Genomic DNA, 12752 nt, shown 5'->3' on the forward strand with positions numbered 1-12752 from the left:
AGGGTGTCAGTGCCCTCCCTCCCCTCCCGTCTCTGTGACAGGTACCCTTCCCCCCTAGCCTGTACTGTTGACACATTGCCTGGAAGAGGCATGGGAATTGCTTTGAGACCTCAGTTTTAGAAACAGTGTAACACCTCTTTGTAATTTGTATTTATGGGCTTCAAACTGTTCAGAGTTCCCTGTGTTAGAAGCATGCTTGTTTTACTTAATCACTGGGTGAGTTTCACATTCCTCTTCCAGAACTTCAAGAAAAGGAAGGCGTGATAGAGACTGGGCCATTTCTGACAGCCCACTGGAGATGGGGTTGAGAGTCCCAAATGGATGACCTCATGTCTGAAAAATACTTGAGTTTAATCAGGGAAGACAAACATAAAGGATTATTACCGAGATGAAGGGGCTCTGAAGGAGATTCTGCAGGGATACCATTACCTTGCAGTCGCTTGGAAAATGAGAGGAGTATCACCCCAACCATTAACTCCACTAGAGGACTATAATTGCAGGGTAAGCATAATTAAATTTCAGAAAAACCCCACAGCCCAGCTTGTCTCTTCACGTGGCATAAACACTGGGGCCTGCTCTGGCTTTGGTTCAGTGCTTTCTCTCTTTTTCCCTCTCTACCCTCCTCCTAAGGAAGAACAGGCTGCCACCAAGGCCTGGATTCTTCTGCCATCCACTGCAGGGATTGAATCCTTTTCCTTTCATCACAAGCATTGCTGTCCTGGGCCGCCTTCTCCCCAGGACTTGCAGAGTGGGATGCAGTTTCCCTTCTCTGTGCAAATTCAGAGACACTTGGTGTCTACTGAGCACCAGTCACTGAGCTGGAACAAGGCCTTGGGTACTAACAGGCTGCAGTTCTGCTTAGAAGGCCTTTCCTTTGGGTTCCCTAGACACAGGTGGCAGCTGGCCTAGCTGCAGAGGAAATAATCATGACGTCCAGCAGACTAGAACAATGGGGGTTTAATGGGTGGCTTATTTTCCCAAGAAATTTGCATTTCCGAGGCTAGATATCCATCTCAATAGAACTGCTTCACATCAGAAAAGAGTCCTAGGACACTCCTCACACAAAAATTAACATTCCTCCCAGCCTCGGTTAAGCAATATGGTTTCTTAGAGAGTCTGATCATTTTGGTAGAGTGGTGAGACATCTTATTCGAAAAAGTGAGTATGATATGGCATATTTGGAACCTGAACAGGAATTTTTTTGTTCTTTTGTTTGGTGGCGAAATGCAGAAGAAACATTATTACCTATGGGTGCGTTCCCCCCACCCCCAGGAGTATTTCAGAATCGAGTTGGGGAGGAAAAAGCAGCTTTTTATATTAATCAGATGTGTTAAGACACACGTACACACATCAGGTGGGTGGCAGTGTTACTCCGAGAGGATGGAGACCAGTTTATGAGAGCTTCCCACAGAAGGAGGGAAAGCTCTTGATGGGAGCTTTCCCGAGGAAACCTCAGTGAAAGATGAATGGAATTTGCAGTAGGGTTAGAAGATGAAGCCGATAGAGCTAGGAGGTGAGCTAGGATCTCGGCGAGCTAGGGGCTCGAGCTCAGGCCCCACGGCGCGGAAAGACTCTGGCTTGACCCGCAAGCCTGGGCCAGCCAAGCTCCTGTCGGGTCTAGCGGGTGGCTGGCAGGCAGCACTCACAAGTCGCCCTACCACCGGCCGGAGCCCACGTGGCAAGCCCTGGGGACAGTGGGGTGGGGCGGGGCGAGGGCGGGGGCGGGCCCGGCCGTGACGTGCAGGGTATATAGCGGGGCATGCGCGCCACGCCGAGGAAGGACGCCGGCAGGGACTGAGGGCGCGCGGGCTGCCTCCGCTGGCACGCCGATCTAGCTGCGCTGCCGCTACCGCTGCTGCTGCGGGTCCCCCGGGGGACCTGGCTTGTGAGGGTGCGCGGGGCCAGGTGACGTCGGCCCAGCTTCAGGTGAGGGGGGAAGGATATGCGGGAGGGGCAGTTCCGTGCCCTGGGGATGGGGCATTGCGCGGAGGAGCAGTGCGCCTCCGGGGCTCGGGGTCACCGAGTGGGGGTGGGGGCACGGCTGCTCAGAGAACCCGGAGCCCAGCCACGGTTTCGGAAGTCGCTCGGGCGGGCCCGGACGCTACACGGAGGCGACACCTGGCCACCTGGCCGCGGTGCCACGACGAGGGTTCCTCAGTGGCGAGGGAGGGGAGGGGAAGGTGCAGCTACGGCCCCTTGGACTGGAGAGCGCGGGATCTGGGCTCAAAAGAGGATGTCGGTAGCCGCACTAAAAGGCTGAGAGAGGTGTCCTGGAGCCCATGGACTCGAGCACGGAGAAAAGCAGAGAGTAGACGAGTAGATCTGGTGGGCAGCTCTCGGGATGGTTCTGATGGGACAGTAGTATCTAGACTTGGCTTTCCAGGAGCTGAGTGCCCACTTCACCTGGGCCAGACCAACTCGCAGCTGAAGACAAAAGCCCGGTGCTTCCCAGCTGGCCCTGAGCAAGAGCTGAATAGCAAAGGAGGGACTAACTAAACTCTGACCTGGCTCATCCTGTGGGCATGGGTTTTTAGCTATTTTTGGTTCCTACCGACCGGGTTAGGTGGTCTGGCACAGGCTGCCCTCTCTTGGTGGGTTAGAGCAATGGGATAAAATACCATCCAAACAGTTATACCGTGTGATCCGGAGGTCCAGTTGAGTCACATTTTCCTCTGCTCTGGGTTGTGGCTTCCGTTTGGAGGATCTAGAGTCGGCTAGGGTCTGGGTATCCTGAGCATGTGAGCATGATTTGGTGAGGGGCTGACTCCTCTCCTGGGAACCTAAGATAGGGTGAGGGTAGGAGCAGCTTTGACCTGACTTTTCTTCCTGGAGCCTGCCTGGGCTGGGATTTGCCTGGAGTCATTCTTTTCTAGAAACCCCAGGCTGCTTAGGTCTCCTGTTTGCGAAGTGGTGGTAACCTGGTGAGTACTGGCCTAGCTACCTGGCTTCTGTCCCACCTCTGCTCCTAACTTGCCCCATGTCTTGTGAATGGAGTCAGTGCTAAGGGCAGATTAGATCTGTGGTTTCTTATCCACAGCATCTACAGTGAATCCTTAACTCTTAAAACAAGAGCCATAAAAACGGAGAGAAACTTGATGAAGCAAGAGAAAGAATGTCGAGAATTATAACTTTAGTAGGTGAAATTTTAAAAACTATACAATCCATTTCCTGTTGGATGCTCAGAGGTTTTTCATAAACTGTGATAACCACTATATAGTGGTATGCTTCCTGGTTTGCAGGTATGACTAGAGAGCACCAAACAGAATGACTGGCCCTGTCATTGAGGCAAGAACACTGCATTGAGGTACCAGAGCCCTATGACTCTCAGTATTTCATCACTTCAGTTTGTAAATACGCAGTTCCTGATCTGTGCTTGGCTCTGCACTTGGCCACTGGAGAGTACAAAGAGGGTATGGGATCTGGCTCCTGGCTCCACTTGTTGGAGGGAGAAAGAACATCCATCCTTACATGAAGAATAAGGTAGCAACATAATAGAGGTCACATTGTTGTGTTTGGTCAAGTTCAGAGAAGACAGCCCTCTACTAGAGATGGTACAAGGTGGCAGAAGAATTACCAGCTTTTGAGCCACATGCGTGTGTGCTTGCTTAGTTGTGTCTGACTCTTTGTGATCCCATGGACTATAGCCCAGGAGTCTCCTCTGTCTATGGATTTTATAGGCAAGAATATTTAAGTGAGTTGCCATTTCCTCCAGAGGATCTTCCTGATCCAGAAAGCAAACCCAGGTCTCTTGCTTTGCCTGCGTTGGCAGGTGGGCTCTACCACTGAGCCACCTGGGGAGCCCTTTGAGCCACATGAAAGTGAAAGAAAGTGAAGTCGCTCAGTCGAGTCCGACTCTTTATGGACTGTAGTCTACCAGGCTTCTCTGTCCGTGGGATTTTCCAGGCAAGAGTACTGGAGTGGGTTGCCATTTCCTTCTCCAGGGTATCTTCCTGACCCAGGGATGGAACCGAGGTCTGCTGCATTGCAGGCAGACACTTTACCCTCTGAGCCACCAGGGAAGCCTATAAATCTGTTCAAATCCTGCCCCGTCACTCTCCAGCAGGAGACATTACTTCTGCAGACCTGTCCTCACCGCTGTGCAGCATATCGTGGTTGTACCTGGAGCGTAGTAGAGGTTTATTATCATCTGAATCAACATTATCTTCTCTGGGGTGAAGTGGATGATTTAGGGGTCCTAGGAGCTGATAGGTAGCTTGGGTTGTAGGAATAGTGTGAGTCCAGGCTTCAGGTTGATTCATCTCGGGAATGTGGAGGCAACCTCCGTGCCTTTCTGGGTAGGCTCCTTTTCTGTGGTGTGCCAGGCATTGGCATATTCACAGTTCCACAGAGCCTTTTTTCCCCCACCTTTAGTTTTGCAAGCTATGCTGATTCTTTCAGATAATGGAAGTACTGTTTTTCTGGACCGGTAATAGGCGGAAAGGACTAGCGATGTACGGGTATCTGCACGCATGCGCGCATGTGTGCGCATGCGCACGCGCTAGATCGGTGACTGGACTGGGTTGTTTTTTAGAACTGTTCCACCTACTTCCTCTTTTCCTTACCTGTTTACGCCTCAGTTCCAGGAGGAAGCCTCAATCCGGGTCCAGTATTTACAGGATGTTGAGATCTAAGAGTTAGTGCCGTGAATAAATGTATATTTCTGGAAATCGGGACCTCCGAAATAATCCAGGCTTTTCGCGCTTGATGCCTGAAGAAAGTAACGCTTAGGCGTTTTTGCAGAACCGCCGATGGTGATAGGATATTGAACTGGAGGGACTTTGGAAATCTTCGAGTCCAGACCCTTTGTTTTACAGCTAAAGAAACTGGATCTAGAGAGGTTAACTGGTGTTTCCAAGTCACATTACTTGCTACTGGCCAAGAGGCTCGATAGGGCCAGCGTGCATGCGTTCTCATTCGCTAAGTTGCATCCGACTCTTTGTGACCCTGTGGACTGTAGCCCGCCAGAAAAAGAGGTGCAACTTTTATTCGTAAGTGTGATGATAAAACTGCTGGAAATCTCAGACATTTCCTTGAAAACATGAAGAAAAAGGAGCCAGTTTCCCTGTGCTTATTTGGGGGACGGGAATTCTCGGCTTGTGTGGATAGAAATGTATTATGGAGGACTCTTCTCCCTTCTTTTTCCAGACTTCCTGGCGACACAGGAGAATGGGGAGTGAGTGAGGAAGGGTCATGCTGTTAGGGCCCTAGCCTGGACTCTCTGGATACAGTGGAACTTCTCTGAACTCTGAGGCTGGCGGGCTGGCAGACTGCCGGCCAGATAAGGAGTCCAGAGTGCACCAGCCAGGGGCTTCATGTGCTGTCCGGGGCAAGCAGGACAGCCTCACCACAAGGTCTCGGAGGCCCAGCTGTCTTCACCCTTACTGTGGCCATCGAGGCTCCCAGAGGGGACTCCTTATTGGGCCCTGGGTAAGAAAAAGCAGAGATCCCTGTGGACCCTCCCACAGGCGACAGGGAAGGTGGCCACAGAATCAGCCTGGAGAGAGCTGTTGGCATGTCTGTCCATGGAAAACCAACTTACCTGCCTCTGATCTGACTGCATTATCAGGCCTCCTAACCTTTCTCCAACCTCAGGCCTGGGACAGTTCTGGGCTTTGGTGGAATGAGAATGTGACTGTCCTGAATTTATTACCATTGGGTCCCTAGAGGCTCTTAGCAGTGTTAGTAATTAAAATGTCAGCTAAAAGTTGGGGATGTTTTTAAAATCCATGTTTTAAACATTTCATTTTTTCTTAAAAGCATGTGCATGCATTTTTTTCTTCCCATTTTATTGAGATATAACTGACAACACTGAATAAGTTTAAGGTGTACAGCATAATGATTTAATTTATATAGTTATGAAATGAGTACCACAATAAATTTAATGAACTTACATCATCCCAGAGGTAAAAGATAAATAGAAAAAAAAAATTTTTTTTTCTTGTGATGAGAAGTCTTAGGATTTAACTTTCTTCACAGCTTTCACATATGAAAGTTTAGTGGTGGTTTAGTTGCTCAATTGTGTCCAACCTTTGTGACCCCATGGACTGTAGCCCACCATGCTCTGCTATCCTTGGGATTTCCCAGGCAAGAATACTGGAGTGGGTTCCCATTTCCTTCTCCAAGGGATCTTCCCGACCCCGGGGTGGAACCTACATCTCCTGTATTGCAAGCGGATTCTTTACTGCTGAGCTACCAGGGAACCCCCAAATATGACCTGTAGCAGTGTTAATTATATTTAGCATGTTACACATTACTTCCCTAGTACTTATTTATCTTATAACTGGAAGTTTCTACCTTTTGACTGCCTTGATCCAATTCCCCCTCTCTACAACCTCTGTGTGCATATATATTTCTATTTGCCAAAATTTTGATTTAGGGCTGAGGCTTTGTCTTTGGGTCTAGGTCTGCTAATTACACTTGCAAATTGTATATAAAAATCACATCTGCATGTATGACCTGTGATTTCTGGTTTCTTTTATTACATTTTTTTTAACCATATGTGAATTATGTCTCAATAAAATGGAAGAAAAAAAATTTAACAGGAAAAAATTTTTCCTATGCTATATAGTCCATAGTTCAAAGATTAGAAGGATAAAAAAGTTTAAAAAGCAATTACACATACATTAACTGCACCCCCACAAACTCCCACCCAGTACAGTAAAAAGTCTCACCTCTGCCCACCCCATCCCAGTTTTAGAAATGCTCTAAGTTAGCATTTTAGGCATTGTTTAGCACTTTGCTTTTTTCACCTAGCAACTATTCTGGATCTTTCCCTATCAGCCCAGGGAGCACTTTTACTATAGCTGCATATTATTCCAGGATAGGGAAGCACGATAGTTTTTAAACCAGCATGTGTTGCTTCCCTCTTTCCCCCAGTTTGGGTTGTTTCCAATATTTTGTCATTATGTACAGTGCTACAGGGAATAACTTTACTAAATGGCATTTCCATCGTGTATGACTACAGAAGAAATTCGCAGAAGTGAGATTGCTGGGTGACAGGATATATACATCTGTTAATTAGTCTCCATTAAAAAATAATGATAGAGCAAGAATTTAAGACATTTGCAAGTCAGTCCATGTGCAGAATCCTACTTTTTTAATGCACACACCTAATTTACAGAGGATGAGATGGTTGGATGGCATCACTGACTCAATGGACATGAGTTTGAGTAAACTCTGGGAGTTGGTGGTGGACAGGGAGGCTTGGTGTGCTGCAGGTCATGGGGTCACAAAGAGTCAGACATGACTGAGTGACTGGACTGAACTCAACTGAATTTAATCTTTTTTTCCCCCATTTTTAACACATTTTTTCGAGATGAGCAGTTCTCAAACTTTTTGATCCTAGGATTCCTTAATTTAGTCTTCCACTTATTGGCTAAACCTGCTGTTTACCATGTTAAAAATTAAAGCAAATATAAAAAGTTGTTTATTCATTTAAAATAATAGAAATAAGATAATTACATGGTAACATAAAATGCATGTTTTTATGGAAAATAACTTCTAAAAAGTCCAAAAAGTGGCATTATTTTTACATTTTTGCATATCTTCAGGACTTCAAAATAATGATTTATTAGATATAACAGATTATAGTAGGTATAGAATAATTTTGCTGGTAAATACTCGGTGGAAGTCTTGAGAACAAACTGAGTTAATCTCTGAAAAAACACATATTTATACCCTAAACTTCTACCTCGAAAGTTTCAGGAAACTACATTCATCATACTTCACATAGCTGCTGAAAAATGAGAGTGAAGAAGGTTTTAACATCTTAATTTTCTAATAAAACTAGTTTTTACCTCTCCAGCCTCCTCATGCAGTCTCAGTGTATCCAGGTGTCATCTAAGACCACAGTATTGGGATTTGCCATTCTAGAGCACTTAGTTTCATTTCTGTAGAATCAAAAGTTTTCCTCTCTGCATCTATGTTTCAGTTACTGTTTAAACCAAACAGAACTGGTATAAAGAAGTTTGAAAAGAGGCACAGCAGACTCTCAGTAAATGAATCCTGGACAGTGACAACAGAGAGGGCCTCTTTGCTGCAGGGATGGGCCCAGCCAGCAGAGCTCAGCTAAGAGAGTACCCACTCCATGAAGACAGGCAAAACACTGTTTCTGTTCCAAGGAGGCTTGTAAAATATGTGTTGAGATGAGCTGAGTACATGTTGGAAGCATCACATGCTATCTGTGGCATTCTTTAGGCTCCATTGAGTGGAACAGCCAAGAGACACTGAAAGAGGCCAGTCGAAGGTGAGGTGACGGGGCGGGGGGGGGGGGGGTTAGGAATGATCTGGGAAGGCTTCCTAGAGGTGGAATTGAGCCAGGGGGTTCCTGACAGGGGAGCTGTGTGAATAATGATGTGTGTGTGGTTAGTTGCTCAGTCGTGTCCCACTTTGTGACCCCATGGACTGTAGCCCCCCAGTCTCCTCTGCCTGTGGGATTTTTCAGGCAAGAATACTGGAGTGGGTTGTCATTTCCTTCTCCAGGGGATCTTCCCGACCCAGGGATCGAACCCACGTCTTCTGCATTGCAGAGAGACTTCTTTTACTTCCCCATCAAGGAAGACCATGGGTAGTGGCACTAAGATGTATGTTCCTGGATCACCGGGGTTCTGGGGTCTAAGGTACCAATAATCTCTGGTAGGTATTAGCTGTTTATCAAAGACTTGCTGGTCTTTTCAGCCTTGTCTTGGGGTCAGTCTGCTCTTTTCCAGAAAAACACCATTGGCCCCAAATCAACATCCTTTGCACCAGTCCACTTACTCCAGCCAACCTTGTGTCCTTAATTATCAAGAGTAATGCATACTTACTGAAAAGATAAAGAAGTATGGGAGAAAAAAGTGTAATCCTGAGGCTGTGAGGCAACCTCTGTTACTCTGCTCAATTATTTCCTTTTATTGTAAACTTTTAATTTTCAACTTACTTTAGACTTAAAAGTCACAAAGAATATAGCAGAGTTCCTTTATATCCCCTCACCCTGTGGTATAATTATCAAGAACAGGAAATCAATATTGGCACAAAACTTTAAACTGCAGGCCTCATTTAAATTTCACCACTGTTTCTGCTGATGTCTTTTTTCTGTCCCAGGATCCAGTCTGCCATCCCACGTTGCATTCAGTTGTCATTTCTCTGCTCCAGTTTGTAACCATCCCATATCTTTCTCCCTTAGGATAAGGTCACACATTTTTAGCAAGAATATCAACAAAAATGATTTTGCATCCTTTTAAAAGCATCATATCAAGGCATTTGTGGTGTTAATGGTGATGTTTTTCTGAATCACTTGGTTACTTGGTGTCTGCTGGACCTCCACACTGGAAAAGTTATTCTCTCATGTTGAATCCTTCTCGCGGTTCAAACCCCTTTGGCCAGGAGGAGCCTATCCCATTTAAGAGCTCACCTGATTAGTTCTGACTCATACAAGATCAATTTCCCTGTCTTAAGGTCAACTGATTTGGTCAGCTGACACCAACAAAATCCCTTTGGCAGATAATGTTACCTAATAACAGGAGTGATATCTCATATTTTCAGCTCCTGTCCACATACAAAGGAGAAGGTCATTGAGGCCTATCTTGGAATTCTGCCAACTCTAGCAGGAGAGTTTCAAATAAAAGATTGTTGTTGTTGTGTGTGACCCCATGGACTGTAGCCCACCAGGATCCTCTGTCCATGGGATTTCCCAGGCAAGGAATCCTGGAGTAGGTTGCCATTTCCTTCTCCAGGGGATCTTTGTGACCCAGGGATTGAACCCAAATCTCCTACGTTGGCAGGTGAATTCTTTACCACTGAGCCACCAGGGAAGCCCCAGATAAAAGATATCAAGCCTTAATTCCAGCATCTAAGTATTAGTTTACTATGACCATCCTAACAAATGACCACAAACTCTGTGGCTTAAAAGAACAGAAATTTACTCTCAGTTCTGGAGGCCAGAAGATTGAAATCAAGGGGTCATCAGGTCCACATTGCCTCCAGAGGCTCTTGGGGTACATGCTTCCTTGGCTCTTCCACCTTCTGGTGCCTTCAGTTGTTCCTTGTCTTGGGGCAGCATCACTCTCCTCTCTGCCTCCATCTCCACATGGTCTTTTCTGTGTGTCTGTGACCAAATCTCCCTCTCCTTTATCTTGTCAAACATGCTAATCATTGGATTTAGGGACTACTGAAATCCCATGGTGACTTCATCTCTAGATCCTTAAATCATTATTTCTGCAAAGACTCAATAAGGTCACATTCTGAGGTTTTGGAATAGACATGGATTTTGGGATCAAGACCATCCCCAGGAAAAAGAAATGCAAAAAAGCAAAATGGCTCTCTGAGGAAGCCAGACAAATAGCTGTGAAAAGAAGAGAAGCGAAAAGGAGAAAAGGAAAGATATACCCATTTGAATGCAGAGTTCCAAAGAATAGCAAGGAGAAATAAGAAAGCCTTTTTCAGTGATAAATGCAAAGTAATAGAGGAAACCAATAGAATGGGAAAGACTAGAGATCTCAATAAAGGACAGAAATGGTATGGACCTGACAGAAGCAGAGAATATTAAGAAGAGGTGGCAAGAATACACAGAAGAACTGTACAAAAAAGATCTTCATGACCCAGTTATTACAGTGGTGTCATCACTCACCTAGAGCCAGACGTCCTGGAATGTGAAGTCAAGCAGGCCTTAGGAAGCATCACTACAAACAAAGCTAGTGGAGGTGATGGAATTCCAGTTAAGCTATTTCAAATCCTAAAAGATGATGCTGTGAAAGTGTGGCACTCAGTATGCCAGCAAATTTGGAAAACTCAGCAGTGGCCACAGGACTGGAAAAGGTCAGTTTTCATTCCAATCCCAAAGAAAGGCAATACCAAAGAATGCTCCAACTACTACACAGTTGCACTCATCTCACACGCTAGTAAAGTAATGCTCAAAATTCTCCAAGCCAGGCTTCAGCAATACGTGAACTGTGAACTTCCAGATGTTCAAGCTGGTTTTAGAAAAGGCAGAGGAACCAGAGATCAGATTGCCAACATCTGCTGGATCATTGAGAAAGCAAGAGAGCTCCAGAAAAACATCTATTTCTGCTTTATTGACTATGCCAAAGTGTGCCTTTGACTGTGTGGATCACAATAAATTGTGGACAATTCTGAAAAAGATGGGAATACCAGACCACCTGACCTGCCTCTTGAGAAATCTGTGTGCAGGTGAGGAAGCAACAGTTAGACCTGAACATGGAACAAGAGACTGGTTCCAAATAGGAAAAGGAGTACGTCAAGGCTGTATACTGTCACCCTGCTTATTCAACTTCTATGCAGAGTACATCATGAGAAATGCTGGGCTGGATGAAGCACAAGCTGGAATCAAGATTGCCGGGAGAAATATCAATAACCTCAGATATGCGAATGACACTACCCTTATGGCAGAAGGTAAAGAACTAAAGGGCCTCTTGTTGAAAATGAAAGAGGAGAGTGAAAAAGTTGGCTTAAAGCTCAGCATTCAGAAAACGAAGATCATGGCATCCAGTCCCATCACTTCATGGCAAATAGATGGGGCAACAGTGGAAACAGTGTCAGACTTTATTTTGGGGGGCTCCAAAATCACTGCAGATGGTGACTGCAGCCATGAAATTAAAAGACACTTACTCCTTGGAAGGAAAGTTATGACCAAGCTAGACAGCATATTCAAAAGCAGAGACATTACTTTGCCAACAAAGGTCCGTCTAGTCAAGGCTATGGTTTTTCCAGTAATCATGTATGAATGTGAGAGTTGGACTATAAAGAAAGCTGAGCGCCGAAGAATTGGTGCTTTTGAACTGTGGTGTTGGAGAAGACTCTTGAGAGTCCCTTGGACAGCAGGGAGATCCAACCAGTCCATTCTAAAGGAGATCAGTCCTGGGTGTTCATTGGAAGGTCTGATGTTGAAGCTGAAACTCCAGTACTTTGGGCACCTGATGTGAAGAGCTGACTCATCTGAAAAGACCCTGATGCTGGGAAAGATTGAGGGCAGGAGGAGAAGGGGATGACAGAGGATGAGATGGTTGGATGCATCACCGACTCAATGGACATGAGTTTGGGTAGGCTCTGGGAGTTGGTGTTGGACAGAGAGGCCTGGCGTGCTGCAGCTCATGGGGTCGCAAAGAGTCGGACGTGACTGAGCGACTGAACTGAACTGAATTCAACCCATTGGGCTTCCCCAGGGGCTCAGCAGTGAAGAATCTGCCTGCAATGCCAGAGTTGCAGGAGACAGCAGGTTTGAGCCCTGGATTTGGAAAATCCTCTGGAGAAGGGCACAGCAACCAACTCCAGTATTCTTGCCTGGAGAATCCCATGGACAGGGGAGCCTGGCGGGCTGCAGTCCACTGGGTCACAAGAGTCGGATAGGACTAAAGTGACTTAACACCCAAGCATACACAATCTACCCACTACACTCAGGACTGGGGGAACTGTCCTTTGTAAACTCTGGTTCACAGAGCTACAAAAAAAAAGATGGATTTGTTTTTAAAGACAGAAGGCAGTCCTGGCTGTTGGGGACACCAGGGCCTAGCCTCAGGTCACCTGCTCCCCTCACGTTGCTACACGTCTGAGAACCAGGTGGGTATCAGTTACTGAGGACTCTGGCCTCAGAGTCCCTACATTCTAGACTCTTTGTAATGCCAACAACTTGTCTCTGTACAAGGAGTTCTCACTGAGAGTTAGTTTCCCTGTAGGAAGGACACGGCAGAAATGGTGGTACGTGTTGGCCAGAGGGGGAACTGACTTCAGAGAGTTTAGATGAATCACAGGATGTTATA

At 46.2% G+C, this 12752-nt stretch overlaps 1 protein-coding gene across 2 annotated transcripts in view; it reads left to right on the forward strand.

The window, feature by feature from the left end:
- The first annotated feature begins 1771 nt into the window (after positions 1-1771).
- Positions 1772-12752, forward strand: part of SLC39A14 (solute carrier family 39 member 14) — a 51244-nt gene continuing 40263 nt past the window's right edge. For both annotated transcript variants that reach the window (XM_040242793.1, XM_040242786.1), the window contains exon 1: positions 1772-1926. The gene's annotated coding sequence lies outside the window, so the exon portion shown is untranslated. The remainder of the gene's footprint in view (positions 1927-12752) is intronic.

This window comes from Oryx dammah, unplaced genomic scaffold (genome assembly GCF_014754425.2).
Source record: "Oryx dammah isolate SB20612 unplaced genomic scaffold, SCBI_Odam_1.1 HiC_scaffold_1, whole genome shotgun sequence".
NCBI classification, from domain to species: domain Eukaryota; kingdom Metazoa; phylum Chordata; class Mammalia; order Artiodactyla; family Bovidae; genus Oryx; species Oryx dammah.